Raw genomic sequence first — 24,371 nt, forward strand, 5'->3', positions numbered from 1 at the left:
TGATATGACTAAAATAGCTAAATAACAAACTGAGATTTTGGCTTATGCCTCTACCCTCCTTTTTTCTCCAGAAAGCTCAGTTTCTTACCAAATATATGTTGGTGAAGGTGGATAAAATGGGAGAAAAGAAAATAGCCTTAGTTGAAAGGGTGAAATAAGCCTCATAGTTTCAATGAATGATTTATAATATGTTTAAAATAATTTTTTATTATATTTATCATATTTAATTGTATATGTATATTAAATACATTATAACATTTATTTTTATTTATTATTTTAAAATAAAATATTGTTTGTGGACATATTGGGGCCTTTGAGTTTTGCTTAGCTAATAACTATTGACATATTCAGGAGAAGTGCGACTTATTTTGGTAAGGTGATATGAACTTCCTTTCAAACGGTCCTATGGAATTGCAGTTTTGGTCAGTGTGGCATCCTTAGAATGACTTCTAGTTGGACTGTGAATCATAAATCAAATCTCTTTATTAGTAGCCTTAATGAGATAATTTTCCTGGCAACTGGGACTGGAAAAGAGATGTTGAACTTCTATATTAGGCTTCCAAGCCATTTTCCATTTCTTAGAATCTTTATTTTCTTCCTTGTTCTAATCATTGGCTTCCAATCATTTATTTGTTCCACAAAAATGAAAAAAATAGTTAGGTCAAGAGTGATTGATTTGGAATTAAATATCCAACAATGGGTATCATCAATTAATGAATTATGGGGAATGGAAATCTAGGGCTTTCTCATAAAAGTCTCATAGATTCTATGAATTCTTTAAGAATTTTGTTATAATTTGCTTCACTCCTGGTGAGATAACAATCACTAAATCAATTAACATTTATTAAGCACCTATGTGCTAAGCACAGGGATACAAAAAGAGTAAAAAGCCAGCCCCTACCCTCAAGGAGCTCAAAATCTAAAGGGGGAGATACAAGTATTTACAAAGAAATCTATACATAGGATAAATAGAAAAATCATTAAAGAAGGAAGGCATTGGAATCTACAATAAGAAATAGAGTTCTTCCTTATACTCTTTTATCAATTTAAAACCAAGAGACTCCTGCAGCAGCCAGACCATCTCTAAAAGTTCTGTTTCCTATTAATCAGATCATGGGGTGGAACAATTCTGGTAAAGACAAGTGAGAAGAATGCCTTGCAAATCATACCCCTCACTATAATAAACATAACTGCAACTGGCACCACCAATCACTAGGTTGATTGGTGTAGTCTTCTTCCATTCCAAAGGACTAGTAGTAATATTAGTAGTGGTAGTGGTAGTGGTAATAAATAGTCATGGTAGAAATTTGACCTAAATTTGAGAGTTTGTTTAGGGACCTGGAAGGGTTAAATTTCTCATTGTACAACTGGGGTGTGTTCATTCAATTCTTTTAGAAGCTACAGCAAAACATACTTTTAAACTGAAAAGGTCAACTTTATTTGCTGTTCATTATTTGCTCTTCTCAAAACCATGGTCTCATAGAGATCCATGAATACTTCATTTTTCAGGGCTGTTTCCTGATCATTCAAAAGCATTCATTAATATTAGGACAGGTAAACACTATAATAGCATACTTGTAGTCAAGATATATTCTGCACACCATCAGAATTTTTTCATATAATTATCAGATTTAAGACAAGATATGTGGGAATTCATTGTGTCCAAAGCCCAAACCATCTGTAGTTGTATTACCAAAGGGTTCTACCACTGGCAGCAAAGAAAACGACACAAGTATTTCTTTATTAAGCACTACTGTATATCAGTGCTTTACAAATATTATCTCATTGGATCCTTACAATAACCCTGAGAGTTAGATGTGATCATTATCCCAATTTTATAGTGGAGGAAACTGAGGCAAACAGGGTTACACAACCAGTAAGTGTCCAAAACCATATTTGGATTTAGACTGTGTATGCTATCCACATTTTCATCTATATAGCTATCATCTTTGGGACTTTCCTAAATAAACTTATCCCTTCTACATCATGAGGGTTAGGGGAGTGACATCCCAATAATTTGGAAAATCTCTATAAAACTTTTTGGCCCTCCCTTTGTACCAGAGAAGAAGTCTGAATTATTAGGATTTTAAAAGATAAAATATGTTGATATTATATACTATGCAGATATTTCAGCATTTCTGAATTTTCTAAACATTTCTGTGTCATCTACAGCTTCTGCAAAACTCCCTGAAAATTCCCATTTAATTTCTTATGCCAACCTATGATAGATTGACACTGTGATGGGGAAAATCACAATGAGAAAGGGATAACTGTATTGAATTCCCAAACATAATGAAAATTTTATTTATGAATTTTTTTTTCTTTCTATAACTTTTTAGGAATGTATCTTTCTAGATTAGCTCTCACCTCATATCTGCCTGAGTTTCTTGGGAATCCGTAGGACTGGGAATAATTCATCTATTCTAAGGTGGATTGAGCTATGTAATGTCTTCTTTTATAAACAGAAAGACCCATGGATTTGGAATTCTGAGATCTAAGTTCAAATACAACTTTACCTGTATGATCCTGGGCAAATCATTCCCTTCTCTGGGCCTCCATTTTCTCATCTTTAAAATAAGGTTAATGGGCCAGATAATCTTTACTTTTCTTTCATCTCTACACTCTATGAAAATCCTTTTTTTTTCAAGGCAATGGGGTTAAGTGACTTGCCCAAGGCCACACAGCTAGGTAATTATTAAGTATCTGAAGCTGCATTTGAACTCAGGTCCTCCTGACTCCAGGGCTAGTGCTCTAGCCACTGCACCCCCCCCCCCCAGCTGCCCCTTTTCTTTTCTTCACCCAACCTTAAGTGGCAAAGAATGAAAGTTGCCTTTTGATTTATTCATGCTCTGTGTGGTGATGATTATGGAAAATCATTTATGTCAGAGGGTCTGAAAGCTTTTAACCAAGCTGACCTACTACAGGAATGTAACAAAGGGTAGGAAATAAGCAGAGCATTACCTGTTATGAGACTCTAGGGAATTAAATGAGTTAGTAGTGAGTCACACCACCTGAATGATTTTCAGCATGCTGGCTCACTGATGTTTTATGTCATATTATTTATTTTTCCTTAGTTGTCTCACATGGAAACATTGTTTCAAGACAGGTGGCTGTTTTGCAAATATTTTTCATGAAACTTCGATAAGTTTTCTTCAAAAAAGTTTTTTTATTGACATTTTATTTTTTAGCAGCCTCATTTTCTAATATACCCCTACTCTTACTCTTATAAGGAACCCAGTTCTTATAACAAGAATTTTGGAAGTCAGGATTAAAAAGCAATTCAGTAAAGTTAACCAACATATCAATTGAATGTGAATGCATGTGTGATATGCTGCCTCTATAGTCTTCTACCTCTGCAAAGGGAGGAAAGGCATATTCTCATATTGCTTATTTGATGCCAAATTTGGAATTTATAATTACAGAGTTCAGTTTAGGGGTTTTTTGTTGTTCTTAGTGTATATGTTGCTGCAGTATCTTTCTTATAATCAAAATTCTCTATTTTGGCTGTTATCATTATCTCTAGCCTTGCTGACCAAAAAATTCTTCCTCCTCTCCCCCCAGTCATATCTATGAAAAAAGGTGCCTGATATAGTTCTCTTTTGTTTTTATCATGTGAGATTTAATTTGGTCAATTATCTACATTGATCTTATTGTGGTTCAAATGTTGGTCCAAACATAACTTCTGCCAAACCTCTTTTCCAGTTTTCCCAGGAATTATATTTTTTCCAGTAGGAGTTATATCTTCAGGTTTTTTGGGAGGGGGGTTTATGGAACAAATGAGTTAATGATCCCTTTTTTTCTAATTCTCTTCTATTTTTAACCAGGGTCAAATGCCACAAAGATTTTTGATGATTGCTTTATAGCATAATTTGAGATTGGAAGTGCTATTGTCTCCTTTGTTCTTACTTGTTTTTATTATTTCCCTTGAGCTTCTAGAAATTTTTCCCTCATCCAAGTAAATTTTGTTATTGTTTTGTCTAGGGCAATTTTCTTTTTACAGGAATAATTTTGCTAGAACTAATGCATCCTATTCTTTGTTCTTGAACTAAGTAATTTACATGATTATTAACTGATATTTATTTAGTGCATCAAAGTTTACAAAGCTCTTAACACATATTGTTGCATTCGAGCTTCACAACCCATTTAATAGGTAATGTATCATTATCCCCATTTATTGATGATAATAATAGCTAGCATTTATATAGCTCTTAAAGTTTGTAAAACACTTTATGAGTATCATCTCATTTGTTCTTCACTACAACATTGGGAGAAGGGTACTACAATTTGCAAATGAGAAAGGGTGAGACATATCAGATAATTTATACAGAGTCATACAAGTAGTAAGGGTTTGAGGCAAGCTTGAAATGCAAGTCTTCTTGACTCCAAATCTAGTGCTCTATTCATTCCAATATTTACTTGTCAGATGAAGGAACTAAGAACAAAATAGGTTAAGTGATCTGACCATAGTCATGCTGTATAATGAACGAAAATCTTCATTATTCCAAGTCCACTGTTCTGTTCATTCTACCATGATCCCAAATCCACTATTCTATCCATTAACAAAATGGAAGAATTCCAAAAATTCCTAATGAAAAGACCAGAGCTAAATAGAAAATTTGGACATCAAACAGGAGGTTCAAGAGACACATGAAAAGGTAAAAAAAAAGGGGGGGGTGGTAAAAGGAAAAAAACCTGCTATCCAGTAAGATGAAACTGGCTATATCCCAGCATGGGGAAAAAGATTTCTTATAAATCTTGAGAACTGTAACTCTAACAGAGAGAATATATCTAGCCAGAAATGATGGACATTCATGATCTATCCATGAGACTGCTATCTAATGGGATGTAACTGACTTTAATCCCACTTGAGAGAAAGACTCTAATAACTCTCAAGAATTTTAACTCTATTAGATAGAATGTACTTAGCTAGAAGTGACACTCAGAATTTTCTATGACTCAGATAGAATGATCTGAAAAACACTACCTCCTTAAAAAGGGGGGCAGGAAAGAGACAGGAGGAGGGAGGGGACTGAATGGGGTAAATCTCATTACACTAAGAGGTACAAAATGTTGGTCCAAACATAACTGGAAGTCAGTATGGAAGAAACTTAGATTAGACCAACACCTCACACTCTTTACCAAGATAAGATCCAAATGGTTACAGGACTTAGAAATAAAAAAACAAAATACTATAAGCGAATTAGATCAAGGATTAGTTTACCTGTCAGATCTATGGAAAGGGGAGCAGTTTATGACTAAAGAAGAGTTGGAGAACATCACCAAAAACCAATTAGATGATTTCGATTACATTAAATTAAAAAAGCTTTTGCACAGATAAAACCAATATAACCAAGATCAAAAGAAATGTAGTACATTGGGAAACAATCTTTATAACTAATGATTCTGACAAAGGAATCATTTCTAAAATATACAGAGAACTGAGTCATATTTTTAAAACAAAACTCCATTCCCCTGACAAATGGTCAAAGGATATGCAAAGGCAATTTACAGATGAGGAGATCAAAGCAATCCATAGCCATATGAAAAAAATGCTTTAAATCATTAATTATTAGAGAAATGCAAATTAAAGCTTCTCTGAGGTACCACCTCACACCTCTCAGATTGACCAATATGACCAGGAAGTATAATGATCATTGTTGGAGGGGTTGTAGGAAATCTGGGACACTATTACACTGTTGGTGGAGCTGTGAACTCATCCAACCTTTCTGGAGAGCTATTTGAAACTATGCCCAAAGGGCAACAAAAATGTGCATACCCTTTGACCCAGCAATACCACTACTGGGTCTATACCCTGAAGAGATGAGGGAAAAGGGTAAAAAACATTACTTGTACAAAAATATTTATAGCAGCCCTGTTTGTGGTGGCAAAGAATTGGAAATCAAGTAAATGTCCTTCAATTGAGGAATGGCTTAGCAAACTGTGGTGTATGTGTGTCATGGAACACTATTGTTCTATTAGAAACCAGGAGGGATGGGATTTCAGGGAAGCCTGGAGGGATTTGCATGAACTGATGCTGAGTGAGATGAGCAGAACCAGAAAAACACTGTACACCCTAACAGCAACATAGGGGTGATGATCAACCTTGAAGGACTTGCTCATTCCATCAGCGCAATAATCGGGAACAATTTTGGGCTGTCTGCAAAGGAGAGTGCCATCTGTATCCAGATAAGGAGATGTGGAGTTTGAACAAAGTGCAAGGACTATTCCCTTTAATTTAGAAAAAAACAGATATCTTATTGTCTGATCTTGTTACCTCTTAGACTTCTCTTCTTTAAGGATATGATTTCTCTCTCATCACACTCAATTTGGATCAAGGTACAACATGGAAACAAATTAAAGACTGACAGATTGCTTTCCGTGGAGGGGGGGCATGAGATTTGGGGGAAAATTGTAAAACTCATAATATCTTCAATAAAAATAAATTTTTTTAAAAAGAAAGAAAACTAAGACCAAAGAGGTTAAGTGACATATGCAAGATTTAAGAAGTAAGAAGAAACAGAGTCAGATCTTTGACAAGGAAATGGCAAATGGGGTCGGTCATTGGAAGTTGGCTGTGACTAGTTTTTATTTTTTTTCAATTTTTACTAAAGATATTATTTGAGTTTTACAATTTTCCCCCAATCTTGCTTCCCTCCCCCAACCCCCACCCCACAGATAGCACTCCGTCAGTGTCAGTCTTTACTTTGTTTCCGTGTTGTACCTTGATCCAAATTGGGTGTGATGAGAGAGAAATCATATCCTTAAAGAGAACAGAATTCTCAGAGGTAACCAGATCAAACAATAAGACATCTGGGTTTTTTTTTCCGAATTAAAGGGAATAGTCATTGTACTTTGTTCAAACTCCACAGCTCCTTATCTGGATACAGATGGTACTCTCCTTTGCAGACAGCCCAAAATTGTTCCCGATTGTTGCGCTGATGGAATGAGCAAGTCCTTCAAGGTTGAACATCACTCCCATGTTGCTGTTAGGGTGTACAGTGTTTTTCTGGTTCTGCTCATCTCACTCAGCATCAGTTCATGCAAATCCCTCCTGGTTTCCCTGAAATCCCCTCCCTCCTGGTTTCTAATAGAACAATAGTGTTCCATGACATACATATTCCACAGTTTGCTAAACCATTCCCCAATTGAAGGACATTTACTTGATTTCCAATTCTTTGCCACCACAAACAGGGCTGCTATAAATATTTTTGTACAAGTAATGTTTTTACCCTTTTCCCTCATCTCTTCAGGGTATAGACCCAGTAGTGGTATTGCTGGGTCAAAGGGTATGCACATTTTTGTTGCCCTTTGGGCATAGTTTCAAATAGCTCTCCAGAAGGGTTGGATGAGTTCACAGCTCCACCAACAGTGTACTAGTGTCCCAGATTTCCCACATCCCTTCCAACAATGATCATTATACTTCCTGGTCATACTGGCCAATCTGAGAGGTGTGAGGTGGTACCTCAGTGAAGCTTTAATTTGCATTTCTCTAATAATTAATGATTTAGAGCTTTTTTTTCATATGGCTATGGATTGCTTTGATCTCCTCATCTGTAAATTGCCTTTGCATATCTTTTGACCATTTGTCAATTGGGGAATGGCTTTTTGTTTTAAAAATATGACTCAGTTCTCTATATATTTTAGAAATGAGTCCTTTGTCAGAATCATTAGTTGTAAAGATTGTTTCCCAATTTACTACTTTTCTTTTGATCTTGATTACATTGGTTTTATCTGTGCAAAAGCTTTTTAATTTAGTGTAATCAAAATCATCTAATTGGTTTTTAGTGATGTTCTCCAACTCTTCCTTAGTCATAAACTGTTCCCCTTTCCATAGATCTGACAGGTAGACTAGTCCTTAATCTTCTAATTTGCTTATAGTATTGTGTTTTATGTCTGTGTCCTGTAACCATTTGGATCTTATCTTGGTAAAGGGTATGAGGTGTTGGTATAATCTAAGTTTCTTCCATACTAACTTCCAATTATCCCAGCAGTTTTTATCAAAGAGGGAGTTTTTATCCTGGTGCCCTGACTCTTTGGGTTTATCAAACAGCAGCTTACTATAATCCTCTCCTGCTTTTACACCTAGTCTATTCCACTGGTCCACCACTCTATTTCTTAGCCAATACCAAACAGTTTTGATGACTGATGCTTTATAATATAATTTTAGATCGGGGAGTGCTAAGCCACCTTCGTTTGCATTTTTTTTTAATTAAGCTCCTGTCAATTTTCGACTTTTTATTTCTCCATATGAATTTACTTGCAATTTTTTCTAACTCATTCAAGTAATTTTTTGGAATTTTGATTGGTAGGGCACTAAACAGTTTAGTTTTGGTAGAATTGTCATTTTTTTATATTAGCTCTACCTATCCATGAGCAGTAGATGTTTGCCCAGTTATTAAAATCTGATTTAATTTGTGTGAGAAGTGTTTTATAATTTTTTTGAAAAAGATTCTGAGGCTCTCTTGGCAAATAGACTCCCAAATATTTTACACTGTCTGAGGTTACTTTGAATGTGACTAATTTTTTAAAAAAATTTAAATTTTATTTTATTTTTTCAATTAAGGAAACACCCTTCCCTCACAACAACCCCACATAATCATTTTCTGCACTTTCACAGATGAGGTTGAGTTGAACTGACCTGGGCAATATCACATGCATATAGTAAAGTGTTGGACCTGGGATCATTAAATCCAGATTTCTTATTTCTACTTTAAAACCCTGTTATCTGATTCCTAATTTTTCAAAGATTTCTATTGGTTTATTCATGCAAACTTTTCAAAATCATAAATATGTACATTTCTTGAATTGTTTATATTTAAACCTCCCAATATAATTAGTGATGTTCTTTGAGTGAAGAGGGATTTCCCAAGTTAGCTGCTCCTTTATTTCTTTTCTCTTTATTTCTCACCAGTTTGTCCTGGTGGGGATGGTTTCCCTTTGCACAAGGTCCTGGCTTGTATTCTCTACAGAGCAGCTTAGTGGGGAAGTGGATAAAGCAGCAGGTTTGAAGTCAGAAAGCTTTATTGTTGTTTAGTCTTTTCTAATCTTGTATGGCTTTCCATGACCCATTTGAGGTTTTCTTGGCAAAGATGCTGGAGTGGTTTGGTATTTCCTTCTCTAGCTCATTTTATAGATCAGAAACTGAGTAAAAGGGCTTGAGTGACTTGCTTAGGGTCACAGCTAATATGTAACTGGGGTCACATTTGAACTCAGGCCTCCTGATTCCAGGGCCAGTGCTCTATCTACAAGGTCACCTAGATGCCTGAACTGACTTGGCCAGATCTCCCTGTGCGGTATCCAGTAGCAACACATCTTGAATTAATGGTAAGCCAATCAGATGGAGACCCTTCATAACCTGATTGTGATCTTATTTACATATTGGAAAAACTATTAATATCTAAGTATTTTATAATTTGTAGCTGAAATTCCCATTTGAAGTAATGTATTTGATTTTTAATTTTTGAAAGGCTCTTATGAAATCCAGATAATTTGTATCCAATTTGCTTTTCTAAATGACTTTTTTCCCTCTTCAAGTTTCTTTCCTCAGAAATTATCTGTGAAATGTGGTGTGTTCTTCCTCTAGATTTTTTAAGAGGGTAGTTTTTCTTGAAATTTTGTCTTCAGTTCTTGTGCTGAGCAGTTGTTGTGTCATTTCTAGATCTTGCAATCTTGAATCCTCATTGAGAATTTCTTGGACACGGTGTTATATGATAACATCTTTTTAAAAAAAAACTTTGTGTGTGGTGAGGTGATATTCATTCCTCACACTTTCTCAGTGCATGTAGGAATATAGGCTAAATTCAAGAATGACTTTTTTTGGGGGTATATTTTTCCTTTCTTGGAAACAATGTTTAATGTTTGTGTGTTTGTGTGTGTGTCTGTATTGTGATTTGAAAGGTGCTCTTTCCTTTGAGGGGAAAGTTTTTAATTCCTTTAAGAATTAATTTGTATGAAAACAAAAAAATATTAAATCACATATAAAAACAGAAACTCTAAACTATAATTATATAAGAATATATTATACATGTAAATATGTGTGATTTATTTATAACTAAACTATGTAAGAGTTAATTTTTTATTCCTGTAAATTCAGAAGAAGTCATTATAACTTCATGTATAGTTATTTTAAAATATTAATATTTACCACATTAACTATGTGATGTATTTAAGGTTACACATAAAATCCATTCTTCTGTTCTTATGATCCACTCATAGATAGCTTTATCTGAGACTGCTTCCCTAGAGCCATTTTGTTCAAGCAGACAGGCGAAAATTCCTTCATTTTATGACTTCCAGAAGGAAATTGAGAGGCCATCCTTAGTCATATCTTACCAGCAATTTTCTCTTCCCCAACCTTGAAAAGTTAGTCTCTATTTTGTTTCCAATGAGAAAGGAACCAACTACCATGGAGTTCATTTTTCTTTTTGTTGTTGTTTAGTCATTTTTTTAGTTATGTTCTATTTTTTCATGACCCCATTTGGTGTTTTTCTTGCCAAAGATCCTGGGATAGTTTGCCATTTCCCTCTCTAGCCCATTTTACAAATGAAGAGCTGAGGCAAGCAAGAGTTAAGTGACTTGTTCCAGGTAACACAGCTAGGAAGTATCTGAGGCCAGATTTGAACTCAAGAAAAGGTTTACTGATTCCAAACCTGGTTTGCTATCCATTGTGTTACCTAGTTGCCACTAATTCTACTTTAGTTGCTAAATTCCACCTGTGCCCTTAAGGTCTTCTGTTTCTCACTCTGGGACTTTATAAACCTCAGAAGTTTCTAAGTTCCTTTTAATAGTGCCATTTGTCCCAACATGAGTCTCCCAAAGCACATAATGGTTCTCTGGTTTGGAAATTCTCTTGAGGTTCTCTATCTCAGCCTATATGCATGCCTCTGGAAAAGAAAATAAACCTTTATGTTGATCAGCAGATCAACAAATCATTACTTGGGATTTTCTTGGGATGGTATCACAGTGATTGCCCATTTGTTGAGGTAATGGTTCCTGAGTGAGGTTTCACTAATTTATAACCCAAGCTTTCTGAGACACAACATTGCTTTTCTCATCCGCTTTTGGCAATTATCAGATGGCTCCTGACTTAATATGAAGATAAGTTTCTTTTAGCAGATTGGGGATTTGGGGGAGGATGAGGGATTAGCTGCTAAAGTAAAGCAGTCTCATGTAAAAATTCAATTATCATTCACTTCATACTTTTTTTTTTTAATTCTCCTTTCTTCCTGCTCATATTTTTTTCAGCATCTCTGGCTGAAGCAGCCTATCATTGAATTATCTTGTTATCTACCTGTGAGCTATTAAGTGTCCTTTATTTACTAATTCCTGGAATCTGTTTTTCTACCATTCTCTATTTAGGTAAGACTGTTCAGGAAATAGTGTGGTCCTTTCCTTTGATTGATTGATTTGATTAATGGTTCCCACTGGCCTTACTTATTAGACTAGAGCTTCTTAGATCAATGTACACCCTTAATAGAAAATGTATATATCCTGTCCTTCTACCTGGATATAATAATATAATTAGTAGGAGAGGAGAAGGGAAGAGGAAATTCCTCCTGCTAGTCCAATTATTTTCGACTTGTTTATTTCCATGTAAATAGAGGAAGCATTGCTTTGGGATAATTCTCAAACATGGGTAATCTAAAAATCACATTTATTCTGAGTTGTAAGTAATTTGTGGTACTACAACTTAATGTCAGAAATGAAAGGCTCATTCCCAGTTATGGGCATTCCTAGTACCTCTGCTTTGTTTTCTTCCCAGTCAGGACTTTACCTAACCAGTTAGTGCCATCTGCTGGGATTTTGTTGGCACCACTCCCCTGAATTTTTGCAGATTGCCTAAATCCAATCATCCTACCCAAGGAAGAGTATAATGATTTCCTTTACAGTGGCATTCATCATCCCTCCTCCCCAAAAGAGCATTCCCTTATAATACATATTATAAGGAAACACATATTAAAAGGTGAATCTTGTAGAAATAGATATAATAATACATATTGTAAATAATCCTAGACCCTCAATACCAAATATAGAATGCTTAAGCTAATCCCCTTGACTTCCTTCCTACCTAAAATGCTGAGTGTACATAAGATGGTATGAAGTTCCTTCTCATTCCAAATATGTGATCCTTTATTAGGATAATTAGGAATGTCATACTTCAGTCATGTTCATCAACTCACACCACTCTTTTATATTCACTATTCCCTGTCCAGTCTCTATAAGGTTACTTTTTCCTGATTCCTGGATATAAAAGAGTCTACCAATTCAAAACTTTAGCAAGAAATGATTCTATTTTGGTCCCCAAAGTACTCTTGAAGGATTTTAGGGCTTTATTAAGCAGCTTTCATCTTTAGACAAGCACCTTGAACACTATCAAAGATTAATATCCCTGGGCCACTTTACTCAATTAGGTAAAGTGACAGGTTTCTTAATTTATGCCCTTTTCATCATTTTACTTTTTGATCTATGGTAAGTAATATTGACCTTCATTGATCAAATCTTGAAGTGGTTCTCCTTTTTTTCCATTGTGACAGTAAGGGTAGATAACTGCAGTTCCCTGCAGAAATCCATGGGTGTTCGAAAATTCAGTGCCAGGAGAGCTGTGTTATGACTCCACACTTTAAAGAACTAGGTGGCCATAATTAGCATGCTCATTCCCTGGTTAGTCCAGGTTAGGTAAGTGATTGTGTGTGATGCCTCTGAGTGATTCAGGTTCTGTTTCCCATGTCAAACTGCTTGGGATTTGCCCATATATAAGTATCTTCACTTTCCACCCCAAGAAGTTTGCTTGTTTTCAGTTGGGGCTAATTTTCTTCTAGGTGTTCCTCAATCTGGTCTCAAAAGAACCTCTTAAATCTTCTCCTACTCTCAGACTAGCCCCTCTATGGGATTGCTCAAGCAGATCCTCTGGTCTAAAGAACAATAAAGGCCCCTCCTGACATACCTACCCAATCAATCTTTTGGGGTGTTTCCAAACAGTAGCATCTTGAAAAGTGATCTCTCACTTAACCTTGATCGATCACTCTTCTGCAGGTTTCCATAAAGAAATTCTATTAGGGAGATCTTTTGATCAGTTTGGTTTTTGATGCATCTAGTTACTTCTTTCATCTATAGCATGTAGACTTAGGGTAGCTAGCTAATTTTGGTCAATTCAAGCCTGTCTGAATCTTGGCTTCATTACTGCATTATTCTTCATATCAGATTCAATTGTTGTCTGTTTCTCAATTGGAGTCTCTATTCTTAGATTAGTTAAGATAACAGACATACTTGAGGCCAATAGAAATTGTACAACTACTTCTCCAGCTCTGGATGTCTCTCTTCCTGGGAGTGGTTTCTAAAGATTACAGGTTTAAAGTAAATTCAATAATAAATTTGCTCTGAAACATAGCTCTATTACCATATTATTAACTTTCTTCTGGGAAGGGTCATTTCAATCCAAGGACAGTAGAGATAATAAGAATTTGGAAACTGTTTTTAATCTTCTATCTTTTTCAAAGAGGACCAGTGACATCAGAAGGAGGATGTGTGTTCTCTCCTCCAGAGTCATTGGAGACCAATAACAAAACAAAGGTCAAGACAACTGGAGATGATCTAGGGTACAGTAGGAGACCTTGGTCTTTTTCAGCAATAGTGTGGTACAATTCAGAACACTGGAATCAGAATCAAAGAATCTTATCTTGAATTCCTTAGTTTCCACTTACTAAAGGTATGATTTTGGACTAGTCTTTTGATGCCACCTCTTACAAGAAGCCTTCCCTAATTCCTCTTAAATTCCAGTACTCTCTCTTTTATTTCCTATTTATTTTGTACATATATCTCCTTCAAATCTATTTGTTTTCATGTTGTCTCCTTCATTAGACTGTAAGATCCTTGAGGGAAGGGACTGTTGTTTGCCTTTTGCCTCTTTTTGAATCCCTCCCCTGGGCTTAGCACTGTGCCTAACAAACACACAGTTGCACGTATAAAATATGCATTAACTGATTGAAAGCTAGTTCTCTCTGGACCTGAGTTTCCTCTTGTGTTAAAGGAGGATGTAAACTAGATGATGAAATTCCTTCCCTCCCAGCACCCTCTTTTATTTCTTCCACATGATAGATCTTGGGTTTTGGCTGCAGCCAGGTTTTCCCCAGGCTTGAGTAACTAAGAGTTGAAATACTATAAGGAATTAGTCACTTGTACTTTTTTCAATAGTAGCTTAAAATAACAGCACAAATATTTAATTGATCACAGTTTGCTCAGCATAAACAAAACAATGATTATCAAGCAAGATCTAAATAAATGCAAATGCTATAAATCGTGTGTCATCTTTCTCATACTAAGCAATAATTAATAGCAATTAAAGTTTAACTCTGGTTTTCCATTTTCTTCCTTCATCATCACCTTGTTCTTTTCTTAACTGTATTACTTTGGTTTCAAGTCTTAGTAATTTTATTCTTTTCCTGAATTTGTGAAATATTAAATGAGCATTTCCGTATACATTGTAGGGTAGGAGAAGATTATACACAATACTCTGAATGTTATGTAATATTTGTTTTTTTCCCCCCTTCTAAGTACATAATGAAAGCCAGATATAACTTTCAAAGCTGTTCAGCTTTTCTGTGATTCTTTCTGACCTTTCTGTTTTCTTCTCCTCTGGACTGGTGAGAAGCCCTATTCCTACTCCTTGATTCCTACTGCTGAAAACAAGAAAAATTAAACAAAATCTTTGTTACAAAATTATATACTCAAACAAAACGAATCCTCACATTGGCTATATCTAAAAATCTATGTGTCATTTGAATTCTTGTCTCCATTACTTCTTAATAAATAATAATAATAATAAAGCATATTAACTCCAGAACCATGTCTGGACATGACATTGATCAAACTGCTTTAGTCTTGCAAAGTTGTTTTTTTTTTCTTTTCTAGTAGGCATCTATTGACTTGCTATATTTTGATTCTTTGTAGATGCTAGTTTTTTCTAAGGAAGTGAACTTTGGCAATTTTTACCATTGATTCTCACTTTGTTTTTGTTCAGTTGTTTCAGTTGGATCTGACTCTTTGAGACCCCAATTATTTCCTTATCAAAGACACTGCAGTAATTTGACATTTCCTTCTCCAGTTCATTTTATAGAGGAGGAAAGTGAGGCAAATAGTGTTAAATGACTTGCTCAGACACAGATAGTGCCACATTTGAAGTCAGGAAGAGGAGTCTTCTTGACTTCAGACCCAGTTCTTTATCTAATGTATCACCTTCCTACTCTGAATCTCCAGTACCTAGCAGTATACCCTACATCCAACAGACACTCAATACTTTTTAAATTCAAATGAATTGAATTGTTTGTTTGTGCGCACCAATCAGGGTAAGTGACTTAACCAGGGTCATACAGCTAGGATCAAGTATCAGGTTGAATTTGAACTCAAGTCCTCCTAATTCTAGGGTCAGTGCTTTATCCACTGCTCAAACTGATTTAAATTCTAAGGACATCACCAAAAGAAAAAAAGAAAAGAATGGATTTTCTCTTAGACTCTAAACTCTCAATCTGTATGGGTATTCTGTCCCTTATGGTAAGCAAAGGATAAACATTACATCCTTCTCAAGTCAAAAATGAATTTTCCCCCAAAATCTAATGTATGAAAAGCATTGTGATAGGCACTGGTCTAAGAAATAATCAGAAAATTCAGGGATTAATTATCCACCTAGATCATTTCCTCAAGCAACTGCTTCCCCAATACTGACTTATCTGCCTTAAACAGGGGAGAAGAAATTGATTTAGATGCTCACTTTGCACCAATCACAGGTTTAGGGAATACAAAAGCAAAATTGAAGGGGTCCTGAGACCAAAATGTTTGTGAACCACTGGATTACTCCCTCAAGGGCCTTACATTCTATCAGGGAAACAACCTTCCAATATATTTAAATAAAAAAAAACCACACATGGTTCTTTGTTTTAGAAATTGTAAAAGAGTTTGTTCCTACGTGGTACAGATAAATGGAATGGAACTGGGAAATTGATTCATGGAATGTCAGAGATCATTTGGAGAAGTCCTAGCTGTGATTCATTGGGCTGTTTAGAGATCTAGGAACTCATTTAAAAGCAGTGATACTTAATTTTTCCTTCTTTTGCCATCTGACTTTCAGAAAACTTTTTTTCAGTTTCTACATTGAAGTCTTCTTTTCTCTCAGTGTCTATAGTTAGCACTTTTCCTTCTTTAATCAATATGCTTTTATTAAATACTCAAGTATCTACTATAATTTAGAGAAATCACTTTAGTGGTCAAATGGAGGATGGATAGGTGTGGGGAGACACTCGAGGCAGGTAGATTTACCATCAGGTTATTGCAATAATCCAGACAAGAGGAGGTGAGAACCTGCACTAAAGCGATGGCAGTGTCAGAGTACAGAAGGGGGTAAATTTGAGGAATGTTTCCAGGGTGAAATTGGCAGATCTTGGCAACACCATGGATATGGCATGTGAGGAATCTTGGAAGATTCTAGGTTGTGATCCTGAGGGACTGGGATGATGGTGTTGCTTCTATAGTAATAGAGAAATTAGGTGGGAGGAGTGAGTTTAAGAGAGAAGATAATGAGTTCTGTTTTGAAGAACTTGAGTTTAAGGTGTCTACTGGACATGTCTGAAAAGCAGTCGGAGATGGAAGGTTGGAAGTCAGCAAGAGAGATTGGGGCAGGAAAGATAAATTGGAGAATCATCAGAAAGAGATGATAAGATCACCAGGTGAAGTAATATAGAGGGAGAAGAGAGAAGGGACCCCTGAGGCCACCTATGGTTAAAGAGCAGGATAAGATTGGAAGCCAGACTTTAAGGAGTTAAGAAGAAAAAGGAGAGAAAATGGAGGTGCCTGTTTGCCTTTCAAGAAGTTTAGCTAGGGGCAACTAGGTGGCACAGTGGATAGAACACCTGCCCTGGAGTCAGGAGTACCTGAGTTCAAATCCAACCTCAGACACTTAATAATTACCTAGCTGTGTGGCCTTGAGCAAGCCACTTAACCCCATTACCTTGAAAAAAACCTTAAAAAAAAGAAAAGTTAAAAAAAGTTTAGCTACAAAGGACCGAAGACATATGGAATGGTAGTGGGAAAGGAAGGACCAAGTGAGGGTTTTTTTCCGCAGGATAGGACAGACATGGGTATGTTTGTAGGCAGGAAATGAGCCAGTAGACAGGGACTGATTAGAAATAAGTGAAAGAGTGGGAATAACAGAGGGTGCTTCCTTTAATTTTTTCTAGATCCTGCTTATTCCATTGGGCCCTGGCCCAATGCTTCAGCTGTTAACCACCTCTCCTTTTCTGAGTATTCTTTATAGTTCTTTGCAGAATGCATCAAACTGGGAGTCAGCAGACTAACTTTGTTGCTCTGTGAACTTGGGCAAGATACCATGTTTCTGGGCCACAGTTTCCTCTTGTTCCCTTATCTGTAAAATAGATAGACTGGAGAAGACCTTCCCTTTCCAACGTGAATCTGAATTTTCTATAGTCCCTGATGCTAACTATAAATTATGGATATTTGTCTTTGATCTTTCATAATATGCTTATGATGAAGATGCTATATATGCTTATATATACATATACGTGTATATGCATGTGTATGTAAATGTGCACACACACATCCTCCCTTAAAAAAATGTAGAGGGAGAGGGATATAATTGAACTTCCTTTGCTTAACTAGACATAACAAAACAGGTGTGACTTCAGAACAAAAGTCTGCCATGTAAATTAATACTAACATCTTAGCAGAACTGAGACTGGTCAGGTCATTGACTCTCAAGTGTTCCTTCCTCTCTTAAAACTTACACCTGTTCATCCACATTTGTCTTCAATGGCAGTTCCTTGGAATTTTATGTAATCACATTTTCCTCGGATACTTATTCACATAGAACAGTGGTTCTCAAAGTATGGGCCAGGCACACTAGGAGATCATTGAGAGGGTCCTTAAAATCAAAATTGCTTTCAATAATAACATTAAAACATTCTACTATTCCAAATTTTAATAGATATAACACAGAGAAAAGCTTTTAGTAGTCCTTAATAATTTTTAAGTTGTGAAGGGGTCCTGAGACTAAAACGTTTGTGAGTCACTGGATTATCTTTCTGACAGAGCTTGATATTGGTTTTTGCAAATTAGTTTCATGATAGAATTAATGTGTAATTGAATGGAAGTATTTAAGAAAATTAAATTAGGAAGACTTTGCTTGATTCTAGAACAGGGCTGTCCAAAATATGGCCCATATTGCAATTTTATGCAGCCTGCCTGTGGGTTTTAATTTTCACAAGCAAAAACAAATAATAATTTGCAGAATTACATATTAGATTTTTAATTCCATCACTAAAATAATCTCATTGATATTAATTTTCTTTGCTTTTTTAAAGCAGTATTATGGATGGAACATATACAAAATTTTCAATAAAACTGTGGGATGTGTTCCATCTGTATGATTCAGCCTAGTCAGTGTGCACCTACCTTTATAATGTTGTGTTGTCATTTTATTGTTTTGTGTTTGCTTTCATGCTTCATGCCTTTGCCTTTTGTATTGATAACACATATTCCCCCCCACTTTCCAAGAAGTTAAAAGTACCATGACTTTTCATAGGACTTGCTAAACCTAACTGAGGTAAGACAACAAATTAACTATTATATTAGTGTACTGTATTTTTTATTCTGGGTGTGGCCCTGGAATAATTATTTTATTTTAATTCAGCCCTAAGATAACCTAAAGTTGAACAGTTCTGTTCTAGAAGAAATAATTTTTTATGAGAGAATAATTTTGAGCATTTCTTAACTATATATGGCTCATACTAACTCTAAACATCATAAGAAAGACATTTGGAGCTAAGTGTAACAAGATGATCTCCTCTGACAAACGACTTCTCCCTCCACAAATCATTCCGTCCTTGTAAAATAGATGTCTTTTTATTCATTTTCTTTTGTTATTTATTTTGTTTATAAATATTATCTGGGTGTGAAATTAAAAGATGAACACAATTGAGTAATCTTTTTTTATTGTTTAGTCATTTTTTCATTCATGCCTGACATTTCTTGCCTCCTTTGGGTTTAATGGCAAAGATGCTAGATCGTTTGCCATTCATTCATTCATTTAGCAAGCATTTATTAAGTGTCTGTTGTTTGCCTGGCTCTAAGCTAGTGCTGGGAAAAGAGAAATGAAACAGAATCCAAGTACACATACCATCTCTTCAGCAACTGTAAGGTCATCATTAGAAGTTAAGTAGAGGAAACAAATGTTATAGTTAATCTTCTGTTTTTTTGGAATCCAGATATCAATTGCAAAGGGTTCAAATACAGTTATGCCATCCTAATCATTTGCTGTCAAAACTTCCTCAGTTTATTAACTTTGAAATAATTTTTAAAAGTATTTTTTTTCTGTTTGCTTTTAACTAGGCATATCATTTTCCCCCTCTTGAATCAACTTAAAAGCTCCTAGATTGAATTCTTTTGAATTGCCTTGATTATTGTTAGAAGTCATTCTTTGGAATGTTTCTAGGCTGCATACATTTTTTAATATTACCAGATTACTTAAGAAATAGCCTATAAGAGTGCCCATTGATTGGGGAACAAGATGTGATATATGATTGTAAGGAAATACAATTGTGCAATAAGAAATGGTGAGCAGGATATTTCAGAAAAACCTGAAAAGACTTTCATGAACTGTTGCAAATTTAATTGAGTAGAACAGAACATTGTACACAGCAACAGTAATATTATATGTTGATCAGCTGTGAATGACTTAGCTATTCTCAATAGTACAATGATTGAAGACAATTACATGATGAAAAATGCTATGCACATCCAGAGAAAGAACTGATGGAGTCTTCTTTCACAATATGCCTAATATAGAAATATGTTTTCCATGAGCACACATGTCTAACCTATATCAAATTACCCACTGTCTCAGGTGGGGGAGGTAGTCTGGAGGGAGGGAATCTGGAACTTAAAATTTTTTTAAAAATTCTCTAAAGCAATTTAGATATAAGGGGAGTTCAAGCAATGAATGCCCTTCCCCCTATTTCTCCCCTCTACTATAAAAGTTCTTTCTCACACACCTCTTTCATATGAGAAAGTTGTCCTTCTCCTTCCTCTCTCTTCCCCCTTTTCTCAGGGCATCCTTCTCACCTATCCATGTTTATACTAATGTAATTGACTCTTTCTGACATCTTTCTGTGTAGTTTTCTGATTGCCTTAATGATGATAAAGGTCTCAGAAGTTATATGAATCGGGCAGCTATAGTTGGCACAGTGGATAGAACATTGGTTCTGTTGTCAGGAAGACTCAACTTCAAATCCAGCCTCAGACGCTTAATAATTACCTAGCTGTGTGACCTTGGGCAAGTCACAAAACCCCATATCCTTGCAAAAGCTAAAAAAAAGAAAGCTAAATGAATCATTTTTCCATACAGGAAGGTAAAGTCATAGATGGATAGGAGACCTTTAGTCTCTTATGATTTATTTTCATGTTTACCTTTTTTATACATCTTGAATCTTATGTTTGAAAGTCAAATTTTCTATTCAGTTCTGGTCTTCCCAACAGTAATGCTTGAAAGTACTTTATTTCATTGAAAACATTTTTTTTTGCCCTTGAAGTATTATATTCAGTTTTTCTGGATATGTTTTCCTTGATTTTAATCTTGACTTGTGTCTCCTGGAATATTATATTCCAAATTCTCTGCTTTTTTTTAATGTGGCAGCTTCTAAATCTTGTGTGATTCTTCTCCATGGTATTTGAATAGTTTCTTTCTGGATGCTTAGAATATTTTTTTTCTTTTTATTTTAAGGGAGCTATAGAATTTAGCTATAATATTTCTGGAGTTTTTATTTTAAGATATCTTTCAAGTGGTGATTAGGGATTCTTTTAATGTCTGTCTGTTTGTTTTTTGTTTGTAAGGCAATGGGGTTAAGCAACTTACTTTCCCAAGGTCACACAGCCAGGTAATCACTAAGTGTTTCAGACTGGATTTGAACTCAGGTCCTCCGGGCTCCAGGGTTGGTGTTCTATCCACTGCTCCACCTAGCTGCCCCTAATGCCTGTTTTACCCTCTGGTATTAGATTCTAGGATATTGGAACAGTTTTATTTTATAATTTCTTAAAATTATGTCTACTTCCTTCTTTGATAATAGGTTTTAGTAGTCTAATAGTTCTTAAATTATCTCTTCTTGATCTATTTTCCAATTTAATTGTTTTCTCTATGAGATATTTATCACTGCTATTTTTTTCACTTTTTTTGATTTTATTTCATTGTTTTTTGGTGTTTTGCAGAATCATTAGCTTCTATATACTGAATTCTTATCTTTATTTATTTATTCTTATTTTGTGCAAATAATTTTTTTATACATTACTAAAATATTCTTGTTTAAGAGTAAACATAATACCCCCTCCCTCCAGGAAAATGTAGACCCCCCCCATAAGTGATAATGTAAAGGGGAGAGAAAAATTAAAATTAAAATAAAAAATAATAATAATAATTGTAGGTATGGCCAGGTGGTGCAGTGGATGGAGCACTGGCCCTGGAGCCAGGAGCACCTGAGCCCAAATCTGGCCCAGATACCTAACAATCACCCAGCTGTGTGACCCCATGAAAGCCACCCCAAATAAAATAAAATAGTAATAATAATAATAGTAGGGGAGGCTGGGTGGCAGATAGATCACTTGAGCCAAGAGCACCCAGGTCCAAATCCTGCCTCAGACACCCAACAATCACCCAGCTGTGCAACCCCAGACAGGCCACCCAGTCCCATTTGCCATGCAACACCCCCCAGAAAATAATAATAAAAAATGTGCTTCAGTCTGTGTTCCAGCACCAACAACTCTGTCGTGTGTGGATCACATTCTTTAGGATAAGTCCATCACAAAAGTTACTTCCATATTTTTCCATCATTGCCATTACTGATCACAGCTCCCTCCTTTCATATTTCTCCACTACCATGTACTATATTTTCTCTCTCCTTTCACTGACTCTGCTGTAGGGTAGCTGAGTGGCACAGCAGACAGATCCCCAGCCCTGGGGCCAAGAGGCCCTGAGCCCCACTACCACCCCTTAGGCCCAGCATCCACCTGGCCCTATGGTCCTGGACAGGCCATGCAATCCCAGGCCTTTGCAAGAAGTAAAAAAGAAAATGTGCTATATCTTCTCCGTCTTCTCCTCCAACACTCACATTTTCCCCTTCCCCCTGTTCCCCTTCTCTCCTTCTTACTACAGATATCTATACCCCATTGAGTATATATGCTGTTTCCTCTCCTAGCCACCTCTGATGAGAGCAAAGATTCCCTAATTCTCCCTCACCGCCCCCCCTTCCATATCATTGCAATAGCTCATTGTAATAAAGAAAAATCTTATTATATGAAATATCTTACCCTAATTATCCTCTCCTTTGTCTTTCTCCCATTACATTTCCCTTTTATCTATTGACTCCATTTTTGTAATATATCATATCTTTAAATTTAGCTTTCTCCTGTGCTTCATCTATAAAAGCTCCTTCTACCTGCTCTATTAAATGAGAAGGTTCATATGAGTATTATCAGTGTCATTTTGCTATACAAGAATACATGTAGCTCATCATCATTAAGTCCCTCATATTTTACCCTTCTCATCCAATCTCCATACTTCACCTGAGTCCTGTATCTGAAGATCAAACCTTCTGTTCAGCTGTGGTCATTCCAACAGGAACATTTGAAATTCCCCAGGTTCATTGAAAGTCCATCTTTTCCCCCTGGAAGATGACATTCATTTTTGCTGGGTAGTTGATTCTCAGTTGCATTCTAAGCTCTTTTGCCTTCTGGATAATTATATTCCAAGCCCTATGAGCTTTTAATGTAGTTGCTGATAAGTCCTGTGTGATCCTGACTGCATCTCCAAGATATTTGAACTGTGTCCTTCTGGCTGCTTGTATTATTTTTCTCTTTGACTTGGGAGTTCTGAAACTTAGATATAATATTCCTGGGGGTTGGTTTTTTTGGATCTCTTTCTCGGGGAGATCGGTGGATTCTCTCCATTTCTATTTTGCCCTCTGCTTCTAGGGTATCAGGGAAAATTTCCTGTAGTAATTCTTTGAAAATGATGTCAAGGCTCTTTTCCTGGTCATGACTTTCAGGTATTCCAATAATTTTTAAATTATCTTTCCTAATCTGTTTTCCTCCTCAGTTGTTTTTTTCAGTGAGATGTTTCACATTTTCTTTTAATTTTTCATTCTTTTGGTTTGGAAGTATTGAGTCCTGTTTTCTCGTAAAATCAGCAATCTCCCTGAGTTCTATTCTTTGTCTGAAGGATTTGTTTTCCTCAGAGAGCTTTCTTATCTCCTTTTCCATCTGGCTAGTTCTGCTTTTTAAAGCATTCTTCTCCTCACTAACTTTTTGAACTGTTTTATGCATTTGACCTAAGATGTTTTTTAGCATGCTATTTTCTTCAGCATTTTTTTTATCTCCTTGACTAAGCTGCTGACTTCATTTTCATGTTTTTCCTGCATCTTTCTCATTTCTTTTCCAATTTTTCCTCTGTTTCCCTCACTTGATTTTCCAAAGTCTTTTTTGAGCCCTGTCATGGCCTGAGACCAATTTCTGTTTTTTTCTTGGAGTCTTTAGATATAGGAGCTTATACCTCCTCATCTTCAGACTGAGTGTTTTGATCCTTCTTGGGATCACAGGCAAAGTATTTCTCAATGGTGTTCCTCTTTTTTCTCTGCTTACTCATCTTCCCAGCCTGAGCCTGGTTTTGGGGTGCTTCCTGAACTTTTGGGACACCCCCACAAGGATCTAAGTGTGTGAGGCTCTGTCCTCTCTCCTGGTCTGTGAATGACCATAAGCACCCCCCTCTGCCCCGGGGCTGAGGTAAGGGGGGCCCTGCTGTTCTATTGGGGGGGGTCTAGACTGTGATCAGGATCTGAATGTGGTCAGAGCCCCAGAGTCCTGTTCCAGGGACAGAGGACAGAGCTGGCCAGTCTCTCTTCACTCTCCTCCCTAAGCTCAATGTGCTCATGCCCAGGGGACTTTTTCTTACCAGCTCCTCCTGCTTCTGGTTCCTGGATCTAGGCTGCACTGGCCACACTGCTCACCATGTGCCCTGAGGGCTGGGCTTCATGTGCTTGCTCTGGTAGAGGTCCAGTCCCGCTCCCCACTGTTCCCCCAAGTTGTGCCTGGTGCTCCCCAGGCTGTAGATCAGGAAACTGCCCCCACTGCTGTGAGCCCCCAGTGACCTGGGGCTGCCTCTGGAAGGCTGAAGTTCCTTTGCTCTGGCGGTCCACCCCTCTGGTGGGCCACCCCTCCAACCCCGTGGAGCCGAGCCTTTCCACTCTTTTCCAGGTTACCTTGGGTTGGAGAATTGTCTCACTGGATCCCTCTGTGGGTTCTGTCTCTCGAAAATATAGTTAGAG

General features: G+C 36.4%; 1 protein-coding gene across 9 annotated transcripts in view; it reads left to right on the plus strand.

Annotated features, from left to right (window-relative positions):
* MCF2L (MCF.2 cell line derived transforming sequence like) overlaps window positions 1-24,371 on the plus strand; it is a 404,366-nt gene that overhangs the window by 98,971 nt on the left and 281,024 nt on the right. Inside the window, exon 1 of one of the 9 annotated variants that reach the window (XM_074192074.1) lies at window positions 7,529-9,324. The exons of the other annotated variants lie outside the window; for them this stretch is intronic. The gene's annotated coding sequence lies outside the window, so the exon portion shown is untranslated. Of the gene's footprint in view, window positions 1-7,528; window positions 9,325-24,371 lie in introns of those variants that run through there. 9 annotated transcript variants of the gene reach the window in all.

This window comes from Macrotis lagotis, chromosome 6 (genome assembly GCF_037893015.1).
Source record: "Macrotis lagotis isolate mMagLag1 chromosome 6, bilby.v1.9.chrom.fasta, whole genome shotgun sequence".
Taxonomy (NCBI): Eukaryota; Metazoa; Chordata; class Mammalia; order Peramelemorphia; family Peramelidae; genus Macrotis; species Macrotis lagotis.